Genomic DNA, 18,410 nt, shown 5'->3' with positions numbered 1-18,410 from the left:
CAGCTTTCCAGGGGGTTTTATGGAACAGGATAATGCGCACCCACATACCACTATCGTAACCGAACATGCCATTTAGAGAGTCGACATGTTGCCTTGGTCTGTTCGAGCACCACATCTGTCTCCAAATCGAGCACATATGGCACACCATCGGGGGCTACTCCAGCGTCATCCACAAACATTATAAACCGTCCTTGTATTGACCAACCATGTGCAAAATGCATATAACTTCGTTCCAAAAACTGACGTCCGGCACTTGTACAACGCGGTTCATGTACTTTTGCAATCTTGCTTTCAGCATTCTGGCGGTTACACTGATTATTAATGTACCAGCCCTTCACATCTGCAATGGTCTACCTGGCGCCTATGATCACGCTACATTATCGCTTGAAATTATTATTTACACAAATATGTTCCCGAAATTTCATTTCTCTACATAAAATACTTTCAGCTTTGCGACACAGTGTTTACAGACTTATCACTTTTCTCTCCGTTGTATAAAAGATATTCTCCATACCTATCGCTAATCGTGTAGAAATATCAGAGATTGTTAACAAACAAAAAGGAAACAGTTGGTTTTGGAAGCTCATGTAGCACAGTGAGCGAAGTCGTGAATGAATTTACATGCCGAAGGAACAGTCGTTGAATAATAAATTGGGCGCGAATTATACAGTGTGTCGCAGGACTAACGCTTAATACTCAGTTCGAAACAAAAACGTCTTGTAAAATGAGCTCCAAAACGCATACCTGAATAACTATGAGCAATTTTTCAGGGGAAGAGATGTGTTAGCCAATATGAACAACTGCTCATAGCCCTTATTGTATGCAGTTTAGAGTCAATGTTTACTGGACGTTATTTACTTGTTTTGGTCCATACTACCAACTATCAAATAGTCAATGCGAAGAGCTTCAGTTGGGAAAGATATCTTCCACAGTATCGAGATTGTGCTCAGAAGTCTTAACATGTACTAATTAGAGACCATGTAATCTAAACTTCCTATGGTCGTTTCTTACATATCCCTTAATATTGACCATTCCTCTGGAAGACATTGAATATTCTGAGGAAGTTCACGAGTGAGTTACAACTAAATCAGTACTGACAGTCCTTCAGAAACAAGTAATTTGTTCCAAACTATGTTAGTACACAGTGGGATATACTAAATGTACATGTAATGAAGTGATACGATCTTTTTTGTATGTTCCCTATCTCCTCCATCAGTCCCTTCTGGACGGATCCTCTGCAGGTCATCTAGTATTTAGCTACAATTTCCTGTCTTTCTGACTTCACTCTCTGTAACAACATCGCTTGGAGAGGAGAGAAACTATTCCACTGGGACACTCCCAAATGATTTGGAACGAAGACGGATCGTTCAGTTCCATTCGAGGACCACTTTGTAGAAATAGTGCTCCAAGTATCTGCATGGAACAACAGCATACATAAACTTACATAAACTTCCTGGTACACCTAACCTGAAGTTTTACGAGCACTTTCCTTGCCATGTTTGTCCGCCGCACAATATTCTGCACCAGTATCACAGAATTCTGTACATCCGAAATTAGCGGATTTAGCTTTGAACGACAATGGACGCACAGTAACAGGCTGTCTACTATCACCTCCTATCAGAAAACTGTACCAAATTATGGGTACAGCACCACCAGTTACACCCAAGAAAAGTGTTTCAGAGGTATAAAAAAGAAACAGGAAACAGATTCCAGACATCCATTGTTTGGACACGAGCCTCAAAGTCTAAATTGAAGGAAGGTCTTCAAAATGGTTTAAATGGCTCTGAGCACTATGGGACTAAACCTCTGAGGTCATCAGTCCCCTAGAACTTAGAACTACTTAAAGCTAACTAACCTAAGGACATCACACACATCCATGCCCGAGGCTGGATTCGAACCTGCGACCGTAGCAGTCGCACGGTTCCGGACTGAAGCGCGTAGAACCGCTAGGCCACCGCGGGCGGCGAAGATCTTCAAGTAGAGAACAACAGTTCCTTCATCTCCAGGAACTCATCTAATCGAACTTAGCCGAAATTCTTTGCCTGAGTCACAACAAACGAATGTCGAAGAGGAGTCAGCCGTACGCTCATAACCTGCGTTATGTGCCATGGAAGACACTGAACAGGCAGAGAACGGGAGTGTCACTATGTAACTTCAACCTCAGGGTATGTGACCTCAACAGTGATAATGAGATGTGCCAGTATGGTGACTTGCAGAGCCAACATCAACTGGTCTGCAGGAATCTGGCGGATACATTAAATCTCAATGATCTTGCTGCAGCTAATAATATAGCAATCAAAAGCGTCGCTGTGTTCTTCACAGAATTTGAAGAGAATTATTCTGTTGATTTTTGGGACTTTCCATCTGTATTTTACAAATTCCTGCTATGTATCGGATTATCCTGTTATTACTATCTCTCTTTATTTTACTGACTTTCGTCTGTAGCTGATGTAATAATTTCAAGCAGTGGACAGATAAAAGTGATAGTTTTAATCCCTGAAAACACTGATGGATCTTTCAAAGTTACCCACTGTGTCACTTGAATAAATTTTGAAAACTAACGGTCCTAATACACTATGTCGCAGTGCGCCCTAAGCTACATTTTAGGATTTCTCTTCGTTGGTAGCTGCTTGATGAATTCTGTTTACCAGCAGTTCTTCAATCCAGTTACACACCTGGTCTGACATTCTGTTCCTTCATTTTTTTTTTCATTAGGCAGCTACGTCGAACTTTAGCCAACGCTTTTGGAAATCTAGCAACACAACATAAGCCTTACTGCCGATATGTACTGTCTTTTGGGTCTCGTTGACGAACGGACCGAGGTAGGTTTGATAATATGGTTGTTTTAGAAATGCATGTTGATTTCTGTAAAGGAGATTTCCGACCTCCAGAAATGTTACAATAAGCGAACGCAAAACAAGTTCGGAAAATCCTCAACAGACTGATGACCCTTCTTGAAAACGCGAATTACTTGATCTTTTTCCGATCAATAGGAAAGCTTGGCTCCTCCATGGACCTGCGGTACGCTGCTGCAACAACAAGAGCAAGTTCTTTGGCATTATTATGTATACACGTGTTGGTATCCCGTCATGTCGAGTGGCCCTTGTTCTCTTGAGGGATTTCAGCTGCTTTTCTAGCCCATGACACTTATTTCAAGATCTGTCATTCTGACTTTCGTGCGAAGGTACAGTGCCATCTTCTTCAGTGACACAATTTTAGAAAAAAAAAGTTTTAGTATCTGAGCCTTCTCAGTGTCCTCCTCCGTTTGGATGCCACTGTCGTCACAGAGGGTCTGGACAGATGGATTCGATCCGTTCACGGATTTCACGTAAGACCGAATCATCTTAGGACTGTCTGTCATCTCAATGGGTTGAATTATGCTTTAGAATTCGTTAAACGGTTCACGAGAGGCTCTTCTTGCGACACTTTTGGCTTCGTTTAGCTTTTGTTTGTCTGTGAACCTTTGGTTACGTTTATATTTGACGTAAACCTGTGTTTGCTTTCATAGTAACTTTCTCAGCCAGTTGTTGAATTACCATGGGCATTCCGCATTTCTCACAACTTTGCTCGAGACATCCGTATCTGAAGGGAACTGTTCAATACTCTTGAAATTTTGCCATTGATACTGAACATTATCAACGCTCTAGATGAAATTTTCATGTTGACCGCTCAGATAATCGTAAATCAGCCTTAGGTAAGCAGAACTGTCTTCGTCGTTTCCAATTTAGAGACATTTTCAGTGATTCGGTTACACCATTAACAGCAATGATTCCCTGTTCTACGCTGAGTCGAGAAATTGGTCTCTGTTTGCCACCAGGTGATCAGGGATATTATTCTAGCTTGCCGGTCTCTGGTTAATTTTTGCTCAATGGTTTTAGAAAAATATTACTCGATTCTGTGTCCCTGTTACCCGTCCTAATCACGTGGGTGTACTAGCCTGTAGTTGGTAAGTAGAAATATCCGCATAATGGATGATCAGGAAACGAACGCTAAAGATTGTATAGGTTTCGCCTCAAATACATCGCCACAGCAGCCCCTCCAACCGGAGGTTCGAGTCCTCCCTCGGGCATGGGTGTGTGCATTGTTCTTAACATAAGTTAGTTTGTTTAAGTGGTGTGTAGGTCTAAGGACCAATGACCTCTGCAGTTTGGTCCCTTAAGAACCCACACACACACACACACACATCACCACAGTGGCTCCTCAAACAGGATCTATAAAAGCATACGAGGACCATGTCTCATCCACGTTTAAGACGTCTTCACCCAAGTTATTTCGTATTGGGCACCTGCACCAACCTGACTAGACATTGTATTTTCACGCTTCTAAACACGTTACCGTCACAAGCCCTCAACTTATCTTCGCGATTTTTAATCCAATCGGAGTTTAGAGTCATATTGGTGTTATCATCTAGTTTCAGACAAGTTCCTGTCCCTAGAACTTCGTGGACATTGACACCATTCATAAGAGAGACTGGTTCCAGGGCGTTTCAACAGACGTCCTTGCAGTTAATATTTTCATTCTCTGATCTCCCCCTTCGGATACAACTTTTCTTAATCAATGGGGATAGGTCCTTGTCTGAAATCAATATCTCTCTTACTGCGTCTTGTTGGCTTCTCTATCCCAAAAATTCCCACATTTGTACGCTATAGATACTCAACTACCCCAGTAATCACTTCCTGAATGTAGTACATGTGTGAAAATTATTTCAATACCATAAAAGTTATTTATAATCGTTGTACAGCATATAACTGGCATAAGGGTAGGTACTTTTCCGTGTGGTACGTTAATATGTACGCACATCGTTGCGTTGGTTTTATTCCCACCTGTGTCGAATAGTATTCCCACAAACACGTCACAAACATTACGACCTGATATTTTCCGCATGGTCGCATTTGCACCACCAAACGGACTACACCTGTCTGTATAGAATAACTGTCTTGTATCCACGTGTCGAGACTTGAACATCTGATCTGTTGCCCAGCAGAAGATTAGTATTTTTAATGGCTTGCTCTTGTCACATGTAGCTGGAGGTACTACCTAACATAAAAATGTCTGACTTGTAACAGCCATAATTACTAGTATGCAAATCACATAAATTCTGATGCAATGTTTCTTAGTACATGGTCCTCAGTCACCAATACAAATACCTGCACTTACAAAAGTTACACACTTTCTTATAACAGAAAACAGTAAAAAGCAACAGTGAAGTCCAAAAACCAGTTAATGACCCTTTTACAACTGTTAAGGACGAAGACTACATGGGCAGCGAAACAAATAAACGGAAGAGTAATACGGATAGGTTGAGTTCTTGGGAATTTTCATATTTTATAATGCAAACTGGAACAACACAGACATGTATGGGTGAAAACCATACATAAGAGTCAGAAGACACATATATCGGGTATTGCATGTATAAGTCCAGAGGCAGCCTTTTTCCAACAGTGGATATCAATGATGACATGGCGACGACGACGACGACGACGACGATTATGACGGTGGTGATGGTATAATTGTGGTGTATAGCGGAACTTCAGTGGACTTTGGATGGTTCATGAGAGAAGTTCTCGCAAACTGAAACTATATGCCATATTTTTTATGAGTGCTTTCACTTGAAACAAAGAAGTCTGGGCTAAATTATCATTCTGCCAGAGAGTTTCGAATTATCCATTCCTATGAATCCTTCCTGATATAAAAACCATCGTTGACTGCGTCAACAGTTGATATTAGTGCTATCTATTAATGATCGCCTACAGTGGTTCAAAGCCTTACATTTTAAAATAACTATTGATTAGTGAAACAGCAATATCTAATTCACTTGAGATAATTTTGGTGAGTAGCTTTATGGCTACCGGCCTTTCATTAGCCCATTACTCTTCTGACGTCAAACTCAACGAAGTTCATTAAATGCTTACGAACTTTATAAACTTGCATTCACTTTAAGTCTCTTGAATAGATGAGTCCAAGTTCCTATAGTGAATGGAGAATAAAGGAATTAAAGGAACAGATCTTCTTCGTGTTCTCTGGAATCGTTGCTCAGTATCTGGTAGAGCTAAGTATATCAACAAGACAGCCTCCGTAGAATTCCGATTGCTCCATGCCACTACCCCTGTTGTTTCTTGTGGTGCTAAAACTTGAAAAAGAACTCTATGGAATACACTTCAGACATATTGGAGACTACCGTAATGTGGATTGTAGCGCTCTAAATGGACTGGTCTGCGTAAGGAGATAGTTTAATGTAGCAGCTTTTCTTTTTTTCTGCAGACAAGACTTACAGCGGGAAAAAGAGCTACTTTACACAGATCGCCATTTCCACAGACAATTCAACCCTGCAAAGTGCCCATACATATCGTCAAATACGGAAAGACTCCTACTCAATTACACAGCTCTTCCACTGAGGACAGGTGCTTGAATATTAGAGCTCAAAACCGACCTCCAACCCAGCAATATATCACCACGTATCGTGCCGATCTAGAAAACATACATTTCCTATCCTGCGAAATACAAAATCATCCCTTTTACGTCATTGGTACATATACCGCAAAGACAGACAGCTTAGTAGATATACTAGCAGCACTAGATACGTCCACGTGAGGTCGGCGCCCATACACTCCCGTTCGGTGACCAGAGCGCCCTTAGCAGGCCGCCTTTATTTAGTTGAGGGAACATTGGTTGTAATGTGTGCATCTAGCATGTGGAAGACATGGTTGCTAGTATTCTAGACATGAGAAACACCTTATTTGACTTTGTAAAATATAGGGATGATTTGGAATCAGCTACATCATGAACATCGGTGTACGTGAGTGGAAATATCAGTTCCTCCGTTTCGAGTTCTCACGTAAAGGTCCTTACAGACGTCATAAGCTTTAGAGTTTCAGGTTTGTAGAGTAATAATTTCCGGTCTGTATCTTCAGAATTATGTTGCACAAGCGCTTGGTAGGCTACTGCTGTGTGCTTGTTACCCAGAAGTACTGCAAGAATAGCGTAATTTATGGCAAACCATGTGAAAATACATATGTTCTTGTAATTCCAGAGTCTGTAGATGGGGGTAGGAAAGCGAGCAGGCAAGCAGTTCCTGACCAGAAACAGTAATGCTTTTGTGTCGAGGGGAAGTGATCCCAAATTTTTAGAAAAGTTATGAGAGTGATTTCGGCCCTCTGAGGGTTCTCTGGTCACCTATTGGAAGTGGATGGCCACTGACCCCTTATGGACATACGTTGTGCCGCTAGCATATCTACTTTGGTGTCTGCCTTCATGGTATGTCTACGAATGATGTAAAAGGGATGACTTTGTATGGTGCAGGATAGGAAATGTATGTTTATTACACCGACACAGTACGTGGTGATATATTTCTGGGTTGGAGATCATTTTTGCGCTCTAATATTCAAGCTGCTGTCCTCGGTGGGAGAGCTGTATAATTGAGTAAGAGTCTTTCCGTATTTGATGATACGTATTGGCACTTTGCAGGGTTTAATTGTCGTTGCAATATGGTGATCTGTGTAAAATAACTTTTTTCCTGCTGAAAGTCTCGTCTGCAGAAAGAAAGAAATGGTACATGGTGCTTCGATAACGGCGGCAACAGTAATTCGGCGGGTAAATTCGATAACAACCAATCAATATGCTCGACTCATTCACAAGACATCCTGTGTGCTGGGATATAGGCGTCTGTATATAGTGGTGGGAAAGTTTGTATGTGTTCAAAGTAGGAAGGGTAACACGTAATGGACGTGGTATCACGTTAGGACCGCTAGGAAGACTGCATTCGATGTTATTCTGCTCTATTTTCGTATATACACTCCTGGAAATTGAAATCAGAACACCGTGAATTCATTGTCCCAGGAAGAGGAAACTATATTGACACATTCCTGGGGTCAGATACATCACATGATCACACTGACAGAACCACAGGCACATAGACACAGGCAACAGAGCATGCACAATGTCGGCACTAATACAGTGGATATCCACCTTTCGCAGCAATGCAGGCTGCTATTCTCCCATGGAGACGATCGTAGAGATGCTGGATGTAGTCCTGTGGAACGGCTTGCCATGCCATTTCCACCTGGCGCCTCAGTTGTACCAGCGTTCGTGCTGGACGTGCAGACCGCGTGAGACGACGCTTCATCCAGTCCCAAACATGCTCAATGGGGGACAGATCCGGAGATCTTGCTGGCCAGGGTAGTTGACTTACACCTTCTAGAGCACGTTGGGTGGCACGGGATACATGCGGACGTGCATTGTCCTGTTGGAACAGCAAGTTCTCTTGCCGGTCTAGGAATGGTAGAACGATGGGTTCAATGACGGTTTGGATGTACCGTGCACTATTCAGTGTCCCCTCGACGGTCACCAGTGGTGTACGGCCAGTGTGGGAGATCGCTCCCCACACCATGATGCCGGGTGTTGGCCCTGTGTGCCTCGGTCGTATGCAGTCCTGATTGTGGCGCTCACCTGCACGGCGCCAAACACGCATACGACCATCATTGGCACCAAGGCAGAAGCGACTCTCATCGCTGAAGACGACACGTCTCCATTCGTCCCTCCATTCACGCCTGTCGCGACACCACTGGAGGCGGGCTGCACGATGTTGGGGCGTGAGCGGAAGGCGGCCTAACGGTGTGCGGGACCGTAGCCCAGCTTCATGGAGACGGTTGAGAATGGTCCTCGCCGATACCCCAGGAGCAACAGTGTCCCTAATTTGCTGGGAAGTGGCGGTGCGGTCCCCTACGGCACTGCGTAGGATCCTACGGTCTTGGCGTGCATCCGTGCGTCGCTGCGGTCCGGTCCCAGGTAGACGGGCACGTGCACCTTCCGCCGACCACTGGCGACAACATCGATGTACTGTGGAGACCTCACGCCCCACGTGTTGAGCAATTCGGCGGTACGTCCACCCGGCCTCCCGCATGCCCACTATACGCCCTCGCTCAAAGTCCGTCAACTGCACATAGGGTTCACGTCCACACTGTCGCGGCATGCTACCAGTGTTAAAGACTGCGATAGAGCTCCGTATGCCACGGCAAACTGGCTGACACTGACGGCGGCGGTGCACAAATGCTGCGCAGCTAGCGCCATTCGACGGCCAACACCGCGGTTCCTGTTGTGTCCGCTGTGCCGTGCGTGTGATCATTGCTTGTACAGCCCTCTCGCAGTGTCCAGAGCAAGTATGGTGGGTCTGACACACCGGTGTCAATGTGTTCTTTTTTCCATTTCCAGGAGTGTAGATTCTGTTAGGTCAAGAATTTCTATACATACAAACTGAGACATCACGAAAACTCCTGCAAAAGCGAGCGTTAAGTATATCTGGGACACTATGCAATTTCCTAGAGTTCGACGTGGGTTTTATTTTAGATAGCCATGTGGCTTCAGTATAACATTGAGAACATTGCTAGATGCACTTGTGACAGTATGCAGCTATGCGTGATGATGTGTCAGGCACACGTCACACATGGCCCATTATAATCGCTGGGGAGAAAGCAGCTTGTGCTATTCTGCAACGAATTTCTACAGTGTATCTCAGAAATTAGCTCTTCACCAGACCGCAGGTATAGGGAGGGTTCACACCAGCAGTGACGAACACATCCATGCGCAGCCCACCTTGGAGCGTCTGTGCTCTGCAAATACATCATCGCTCCTGTCTGGTCTCGTCGTCAATGTTGCCTAGGTGATCACGTATTTCGAGAGGATTTTCTCAGGTGTCAGGTACGAAGGGGATGGTGCCACCTCATGGCTGAGGAACCCGAACAGGTGTCTATGCTTGGCTTGGCAGTAAACAGCCATGTCACTTCACGGGCCCATCCTCCAGTGCGGCCCAGCAAAAAGGGGGCAACAGGTGGTGCCTGTGTATGTTGTTCACATTTTGTGTGCAGGTCTGTAGGCTGTGCTACACATTATTTGGACAGTTGAAGAGTTTATTTCTTGTCTGCACATCTTTGTACTGCATTATTTAGGAGCAGTTTGCAGGTCACTACTGAAATTATTTTGGTAATTTAGGAGTTGTTTACGTGTCATCGGACCGTTATTTTGGAGTAGTTTATAGGTCTGTATGCTGTGCTATGCATTATGTGGACAATTTACGAGTACTGAGCGTGTCTACTCATCAGTGTGTTGCATTATATAGGAGCAATTTGCAGGTCTGTAGGCTGTGTACTGAAATTATTTTGGTGTAGTAGTTTGCATGTTTTTAAGCTGTGGAATGCATTATTTTGACAGTTTACAATTACCAAGTGTGTCTGTTGCATTATTTATGAGTAGTTTGCAGGTCTGCAGGCTATGTATTGTGACACCAAGCACATCAGGGAGAGTGTTTTGTGTCAGTGTGTTAAATATACTATCTCTGAGAATCCAGCCCTAAATAAAATGTTCCACAATAAATAAAGGTCACTCCTTCCTTCCTCTGACCAGCAGCTCAATGCAGGCTGAGGTATTTTCCCTCCAGACAGTAACCTTGGGTTATGTCATGGATAAGAGCATGCTCTGGTGGAAGTAGTGTGTACTAGGTCAGTTGGAGTCCAGACTCTGTGGTGAAAACACTGGATGGCTGTACTGCATGAAATTGCTTAAATAAAGACTGGTGCATGCAAAATAATAAAGACTTATGTCCAGCACAGGTCGAGTCCTTTTCTCACAAATCTCTAGGAGGAGGTGGCAGTGGGTGACAGTGTAGGTGACCTTTTTTTCCAGACATTTTCTTAGGTTAGTAGAGATAACTGTGGTGTGATGCATTATCCTGTTGGAATTTGAACTTCCCACCATTTTTGGGGGGGAGGGGAGGCAGTTAGGCTAGTGGAGGTAGCCCAATTGACCTATCTTCCCACCCAAAATTCAAACATCCCGCCAAAATCCGGCATCTTGGATGATGTCAAAGCTTCCATCTTGGATGACGTCACGCGCTGTTGCTAAGTCTACAACCGCCATCTTGGATGATGTCATCGATGCAACTTTCGATACATCTGGAAACAATGCAGAGTGGCCCAGAACAGCCCTTGCCCCAATACTAAGTTATACATGCCAACATCGCAAGCTGAAGATGAAGAGATAGAGAAAATGTATCAGGATATTGAAAGGGTAATACGGTATATAAAGGGATATGAAAATCTAATACTTATGGGAGACTTGAATGCAGTTGTATGGGAAGGAGTAGAGGAAAAGGTTACAGGAGAATATGGGCTTCGGACAAGGAATGAGAGAGGAGAAAGACTATTTGAGTTCTGTAAAAGATTTTAGCTAGTAATAGCGAATACTCTATCCTACAATCACAAGATAATGATGTACACTTGGAATAGGCCAAGTGATATGGGAAGATTTGAGTTATATTATTTCTTGGTCAACCAGAGATTCCCTAAGCAGATACTGGATTGTAAGACGTACCCAGGAGCAGACACAGACTCAGATCATAATCTAGTAGTGATGAAGAGTGGGCTGAAGTTTAAGACATTAGTCAGGAAGAATCAACAAGAAAAGAAGTGGGATATGGAAGCACTAAAGAATGACGAGATAGATTCGAAGTTCTCTAAGGCTATAGATACAACAGGAATAGCTCAATAGGCAGACAGTTGAAGGGGAATGGACATCTCTAAAAAGGGCCATCACAGAATTTGGGAAGGAAAACACAGGTACAAAGAAGGTATGTGGGGAGAAACCATGGGTAATAGAAGAATTACTTCAGTTGCTCGATGAAAGGAGGAAGTACAAAAATGTTCCGTGAAACTCAGGAATACAGAAATACCAGACGCTGACGAATGAAATAAATAGGAAGTGCAGGGAAGCTAAGACGAAAAGAGTGCGGTAAAGAAGTAAAGACATTGAAACAGAAATTGTTGTCAGAAGGACAGATTCAGCACACAGGAAATTCAAAACAACCTTGGCGACAATAAATGCAAGGGTGCAGCGGGAATTCTACTGTTAATTGCAGAGAAGAGAGCGGATAGGTGGAGAAATACATTAAAAGCCTCTATGACTTGGAAGATTTGTATGAAGTGATAGAAGAAAAAACAGGAAACGATTTAGAAGAGATAGGGGATGCAGGGTTAAGATTAGAATTTAAAAGAGCTTTGGAGGACTCAAGATCAAATAAGTCAGAAGGGATTGATAACAATCCTTCAGAATTTGTAAAATCATTCGGGAAGTGGCAACAAAACGACTATTCACGTTGCTGTGTATAATGTATGGCTATATACCATCCGACTTTCGGATACGCATCATCCACACAATTCCGAAGACGGCAAGAGCTGACAAGAGCGAGAATTACGGAAAAATCAGCTTAACAGCTTTTGAATCCAATTTGCTTGATAGAATAACGTGCAGGAAAATGGAAAAGAAAATTGACGATTCGCTAGATGACGATCAACTTGGCTTTTGCAAGACACGAGAGAGGCAATTCTGACTTTGCGGTTAATAATAAAAGAAAAACTAAAAAAATCTCAAGACACGTTCACAGGATTTGTCGATCTGGAAGAAGCGTTCTGCGGTGTGAAATTGTCCAAGACGTCCGAAACTCTGAGAAAAGTAGGGGTAAGCTATAGGGAGAGACGGATCATATGCGATATGTACAAAAGCAAAGAGGGAATAATAAGAGTGGGAGACCAAGAACGAAGCGCTCGTATTAAAAAAAGGTGTAAGACAAGGATGTGGTCTTTCACTCCTACTGTTCAATCTGTACATCGAGGAAGCAAAAATGGAAATAAAAGGGAGGTTCACGAGTGGAATTAAAATTCAAGGTGAAAGGATATCAATGATACGATTTGCTGTTGAGATTGCTCTTCTCAGTGAAAGTAAAGAAGAATTACATGATCTGCTGAACGGATTAAACAATCTAATGAGTACAGAATATGGACCGAGTGTAAATCGAAGAAAGAGGAAGGTAATGAGAAGAAGCAGAAATGAGAGGAGCGAGGAATTTAACTTCAGGATTGATGGTCAAAAAGTTGATTAGGTTAAGGAATTCTGCTATCTAGGCAATAAAATGACCAATGACTGACGGAGCAAGGAGGACACCAAAAGCAGACTAGCCATGGCAAAAAGGGTATTCCTAGTCAAGAGAAGGCTACTATTATCAAACATCGGCCTTAATTTGAGGAAGAAATTTCTGAGAATATACGTCTAGAGTACAGCATTGCATGGTAGTGAAACATGAAATGTGGGAAAATGAATCGAAGCATTTGAGATGTGATGTCACAGACGAATGTTGAACATTAGGTGGACTGATAAGGTAAGGAGTGAGGAATTTCTGCATTGAATCAGAGAGGAAAGGAATATGTGGAAATCACTGATAAGGAGAAAGGACAATATGATAGCACATCTTTTAAGACATGGGGGAACGACTTCCATGGTACTAGAGGGAGCTGTAGAGGGGAAAATCTGTAGAGGAAGACAGAGACTGGAATTCATCTATCAAATAATAGAGGACGTAGGTTGCAAGTGCTACTGTAAAATGAACAGGTTAGCACAGGAGAGGAATTGGTGGCGAGCCGCATAAATCCAGTCAGGAGACTGAAAAAAAAAACTGTTATTGGTGTTTTGTATAAAAATATTCTGTAATATTCTATGTTTGTATAAATAGGTTCACTCTCCATCCTGGAGTTTATATACGTTCTCTCTTTGCAATGGTGTCATTCATAAACATGCTTTCAGTACCAAGTGTTGTACCTGATTGAAGACACAGCCATCGAATTTGATTATGATTTCGAGGTGACATCTTTTGTAGGAGACGCCAGGTACTACATCACTGCAGCTTCAATAAAGCAGCGTAACGCTGTCGTCTACACGGACATGAACAGGAGTACATCAGTACATCATTCCCCAGATACGAATATTGAGGATGCCAATGCATTCTTAACAGGAATAAAGGAGCTTCACACCAAGCATCGAGCAGTGGTTTCTGAAGATGCTAGGCAAGACTCGCCAACTACAACACGTGGGAAAACATGATGTGTTTGACAAAGGTGTAGTTTTCCTTGGACGAGAGGTAAAGGTTGTAACGCACGCTAGAGTGAAGATACACTCCTGGAAATGGAAAAAAGAACACATTGACACCGGTGTGTCAGACCCACCATACTTGCTCCGGACACTGCGAGAGGGCTGTACAAGAAATGATCACACGCACGGCACAGTGGACACACCAGGAACCGCGGTGTTGGCCGTCGAATGGCGCTAGCTGCGCAGCATTTGTGCACCGCCACCGTCAGTGTCAGCCAGTTTGCCGTGGCATACGGTGCCCCATCGCAGTTTTTAATATTGGTAGCATGCCGCGACAGTGTGGACGTGAACCGTATGTGCAGTTGACGGACTTTGAGCGAGGGCGTATAGTGGGCATGCGGGAGGCCGGGTGGACGTACCGCCGAATTGCTCAACACGTGGGGCGTAAGGTCTCCACAGTACATCGATGTTGTCGCCAGTGGTCGGCGGAAGGTGCACATGCCCGTCGACCTGGGACCGGACCGCAGCGACGCACGGATGCACGCCAAGACCGTAGGATCCTACGCAGTGCCGTAGGGGACCGCACCGCCACTTCCCAGCAAATTAGGGACACTGTTGATCCTGGGGTATCGGCGAGGACCATTCGCAACCGTCTCCATGATGCTGGGCTACGGTCCCACACACCGTTAGGCCGTCTTCCGCTCACGCCCCAACATCGTGCAGCCCGCCTCCAGTGGTGTCGCGACAGGCGTGAATGGAGGGACGAATGGAGACATGTCGTCTTCAGCGATGAGAGTCGCTTCTTCCTTGGTGCCAATGATGGTCGTATGCGTGTTTGGCGTGTTGATGACCAAATGGAAAAATAGTGTCGCTGAGGAAAACGAAATGACATTTAAACAGGTGACAGGGCATAACGTCTTTAAACCATTACCGGTGTGAGCTACCCCAGTAAGGAATAGCTGACACCTGACAGATAGAGTAAAAGTAATTAATTCAAGTTGGGGAAAAGTGAATAGGTTTACAAGCAGACCAAAGAGAAGACGCAGGCGGTAGATATGAACCAGTCGTTTTTCTTACTGCGGTGTCGTACCTAGCACCCCCTCCGGCAGGCAGCTCAATCATCGCGGCAGTAGCAACTGTGGACAGAGTAATTTCCACCGGCGGGCCCGGAGCGTGTAAACACAGGCCCGGCCGGCGGCGGCTAAGTGGTGTGTCCGCAGCAGCAGCAACAGCGCCAGCAGCCGGAGCCCGGGTTAACAGCTCGCTGTTTATCGGCGGCTAATGCTGCTAGTTTAAAGTTTCAGGGACCGCCGGGTTTCCTGGTGGTTGGCGGTGGGGGAGGGGGAGGGGGACGCCTGGCGGAGCGGGGGCAGCTGCTGTGATTCTGCGGTGGGCAGCCGGCGCCTCGCTCGGGAAATATTTACAGCCGGAGTGGGTTCGAGTTCGGGTGGGGGTGGGGAGGAGGCTTAGATGGTGGGGTCATGTTACACGCATAGGAGAAGCAAGGTTACCCAAGAGACTCATGGATTCAGCAGTAGAGGGTAGGAGAAGTCAGGGCAGACCGAGGAGAAGGTACCTGGATTTGGTTAAGAATGATTTTGAAGTAATAAGCTTAACATCAGAAGAGGCACCAATGTTAGCACTGAATAGGGGATCATGGAGGAACTGTATAAGGGGGGCTATGCTCCAGACTCAACGCTGAAAGGCATAATCAGTCTTAAATGGTGATGATGATGATGATGATATGATCTGTCTGTTCGTTCATTGACGTCTCTGTTCACTGTAATAAGTTTAGTGTCTGTGTTTTGCGACCGCACGCAAAACCGTGCGAAAATATTCATTGGCCTTGTTATTGAAGTCGCGAGCTGTATTTCCTGGATTCATATTGCCCACGGAATACATCTCACGCATTTGATGCACTCTCGTCCAAAGTAGCGATCAGTCAACTGCCAGCCAGGGAGCCTCGTTAGGCAGGAATACTCTCTCTTCTGTGCGCTGTACTCGACTGACGTCGTGGGTTTCGATATTTGTTTAGGTGTGGCGTCCTCATACTACGGCGCAGTTACCTCACATCGGACGAACGGACGGACAGATAATGATTGTCTGAAAATAAAAAATTAAACTTTTCACTCGAGGGACGACTTGAGCTAAGGACCTCTCATTCGGCAGCTTCTCACGCTACCCACGGGACCACGGCGCTCCTGAGCTCACACTATCCTTGTTGTTGCCTATCATGCGCATGGACTACTCAGTTTGTATATTTTGCGTATTTTTTTTCATAGTTCCACCCAACTTCTTCCTGTTTTCTCGATTGATCTGTGTTCAGTTTTTCAAGGCCTATTGTAACACCTCCGATTTTTCTATCCCGCTCGATCGGGATCTGAATAGCAGCCCAAGTAAATATTAATTAATGTGACAGTGTACCTAATGGGGCTGGCAATCGGATTTGACTGCTACGGAGTTGTTACATTCCATTTTGTCCTTCTCAAATGCTGTAATAATGAAATGTCTGGTGACAAGAAGAACGCCAACACAGCTTCACTAATCAAGAACCTATATTCATCTCAAAAACACCAAAAAGAAGGAGACAGCCACTGCCTTCATCATAGATATTTAATTACGGCTAATCTAAGCACAGGCTTCTTCGTTATTCATTATCGTCACACGCTAATACTATCACTGCAATCCAACACTGCAATCCAAAGGATGCCGGCGCAGTAGACGCGAAACCAAAAATATCGGCACAGAAACATCACTGTTCACTCTCGTAATTCTACTTTTTCACTTTCCCATATTATTCTAACACAAAGGGGTTAAACCGCGACGATGGCCACTCCCTTTGTCGGTACAGCCTTGCATTACAACAACCGGCCTCCACACAGCTCGGCCCGAAACCTGGGACTGCCTCAACTCTACACTCGCTCACGCAACACGACACACTATCGATTGTTTGCCCTATCGACATGTGCCGAGTGCAAACTTATAGTAAGGGCCTACGGACCCCTTACATCCCCGCCCTCGAAAACTTCTTTGGAGCCACTGGCATAAAAGAATCGGCGAAGGAATTAAACTTTGCTACATCTCAACAAAACACATAGTGTAAATACACTCCTGGAAATGGAAAAAAGAACACATTGACACCGGTGTGTCAGACCCACCATACTTGCTCCGGACACTGCGAGAGGGCTGTACAAGCAATGATCACACGCACGGCACAGCGGACACACCAGGAGCCGCGGTGTTGGCCGTCGAATGGCGCTAGCTGCTCAGCATTTGTGCACCGCCACCGTCAGTGTCAGCCAGTTTGCCGTGGCATACGGAGCTCCATCACAGTCTTTAACACTGGTAGCATGCCGCGACAGCGTGGACGTGAACCGTATGTGCAGTTGACGGACTTTGAGCGAGGGCGTATAGTGGGCATGCGGGAGGCCGGGTGGACGTACCGCCGAATTGCTCAACACGTGGGGCGTGAGGTCTCCACAGTACATCGATGTTGTCGCCAGTGGTCGGCGGATGGTGCACGTGCCCGTCGACCTGGGACCGGACCGCAGCGACGCACGGATGCACGCCAAGACCGTAGGATCCTACGCAGTGCCGTAGGGGACCGCACCGCCACTTCCCAGCAAATTAGGGACACTGTTGCTCCTGGGGTATCGGCGAGGACCATTCGCAACCGTCTCCATGAAGCTGGGCTACGGTCCCGCACACCGTTAGGCCGTCTTCCGCTCACGCCCCAACATAGTGCAGCCCGCCTCCAGTGGTGTCGCGACAGGCGTGAATGGAGGGACGAATGGAGACGTGTCGTCTTCAGCGATGAGAGTCGCTTCTGCCTTGGTGCCAATGATGGTCGTATGCGTGTTTGGCGCCGTGCAGGTGAGCGCCACAATCAGGACTGCATACGACCGTGGCACACAGGGCCAACACCAGGCATCATGGTGTGGGGAGCGATCTCCTACACTGGCCGTACACCACTGGTGATCGTCGAGGGGACACTGAATAGTGCACGGTACATCCAAACCGTCATCGAACCCATCGTTCTACCATTCCTAGACCGGCAAGGGAACTTGCTGTTCCAACAGGACAATGCACGTCCTCATGTATCCCGTGCCACCCAACGTGCTCCAGAAGGTGTAAGGCAACTACCCTGGCCAGCAAGATCTCCGGATCTGTCCCCCATTGAGCATGTTTGGGACTGGATGAAGCGTCGTCTCACGCGGTCTGCACATCCAGCACGAACGCTGGTCCAGCTGAGGCGCCAGGTGGAAATGGCATGGCAAGCCGTTCCACAGGACTACATCCGGCATCTCTACGATCGTCTCCATGGGAGAATAGCAGCCTGCATTGCTGCGAAAGGTGGATATACACTGTACTAGTGCCGACATTGTGCATGCTCTGTTGCCTGTGTCTATGTGCCTGTGGTTCTGTCAGTGTGATCATGTGATGTATCTGACCCCAGGAATGTGTCAATAAAGTTTCCCCTTCCTGGGACAATGAATTCACAG

This window comes from Schistocerca cancellata, chromosome 9 (genome assembly GCF_023864275.1).
Source record: "Schistocerca cancellata isolate TAMUIC-IGC-003103 chromosome 9, iqSchCanc2.1, whole genome shotgun sequence".
Classification (NCBI taxonomy): Eukaryota; Metazoa; Arthropoda; class Insecta; order Orthoptera; family Acrididae; genus Schistocerca; species Schistocerca cancellata.
This window is presented reverse-complemented; position numbering follows the sequence as displayed.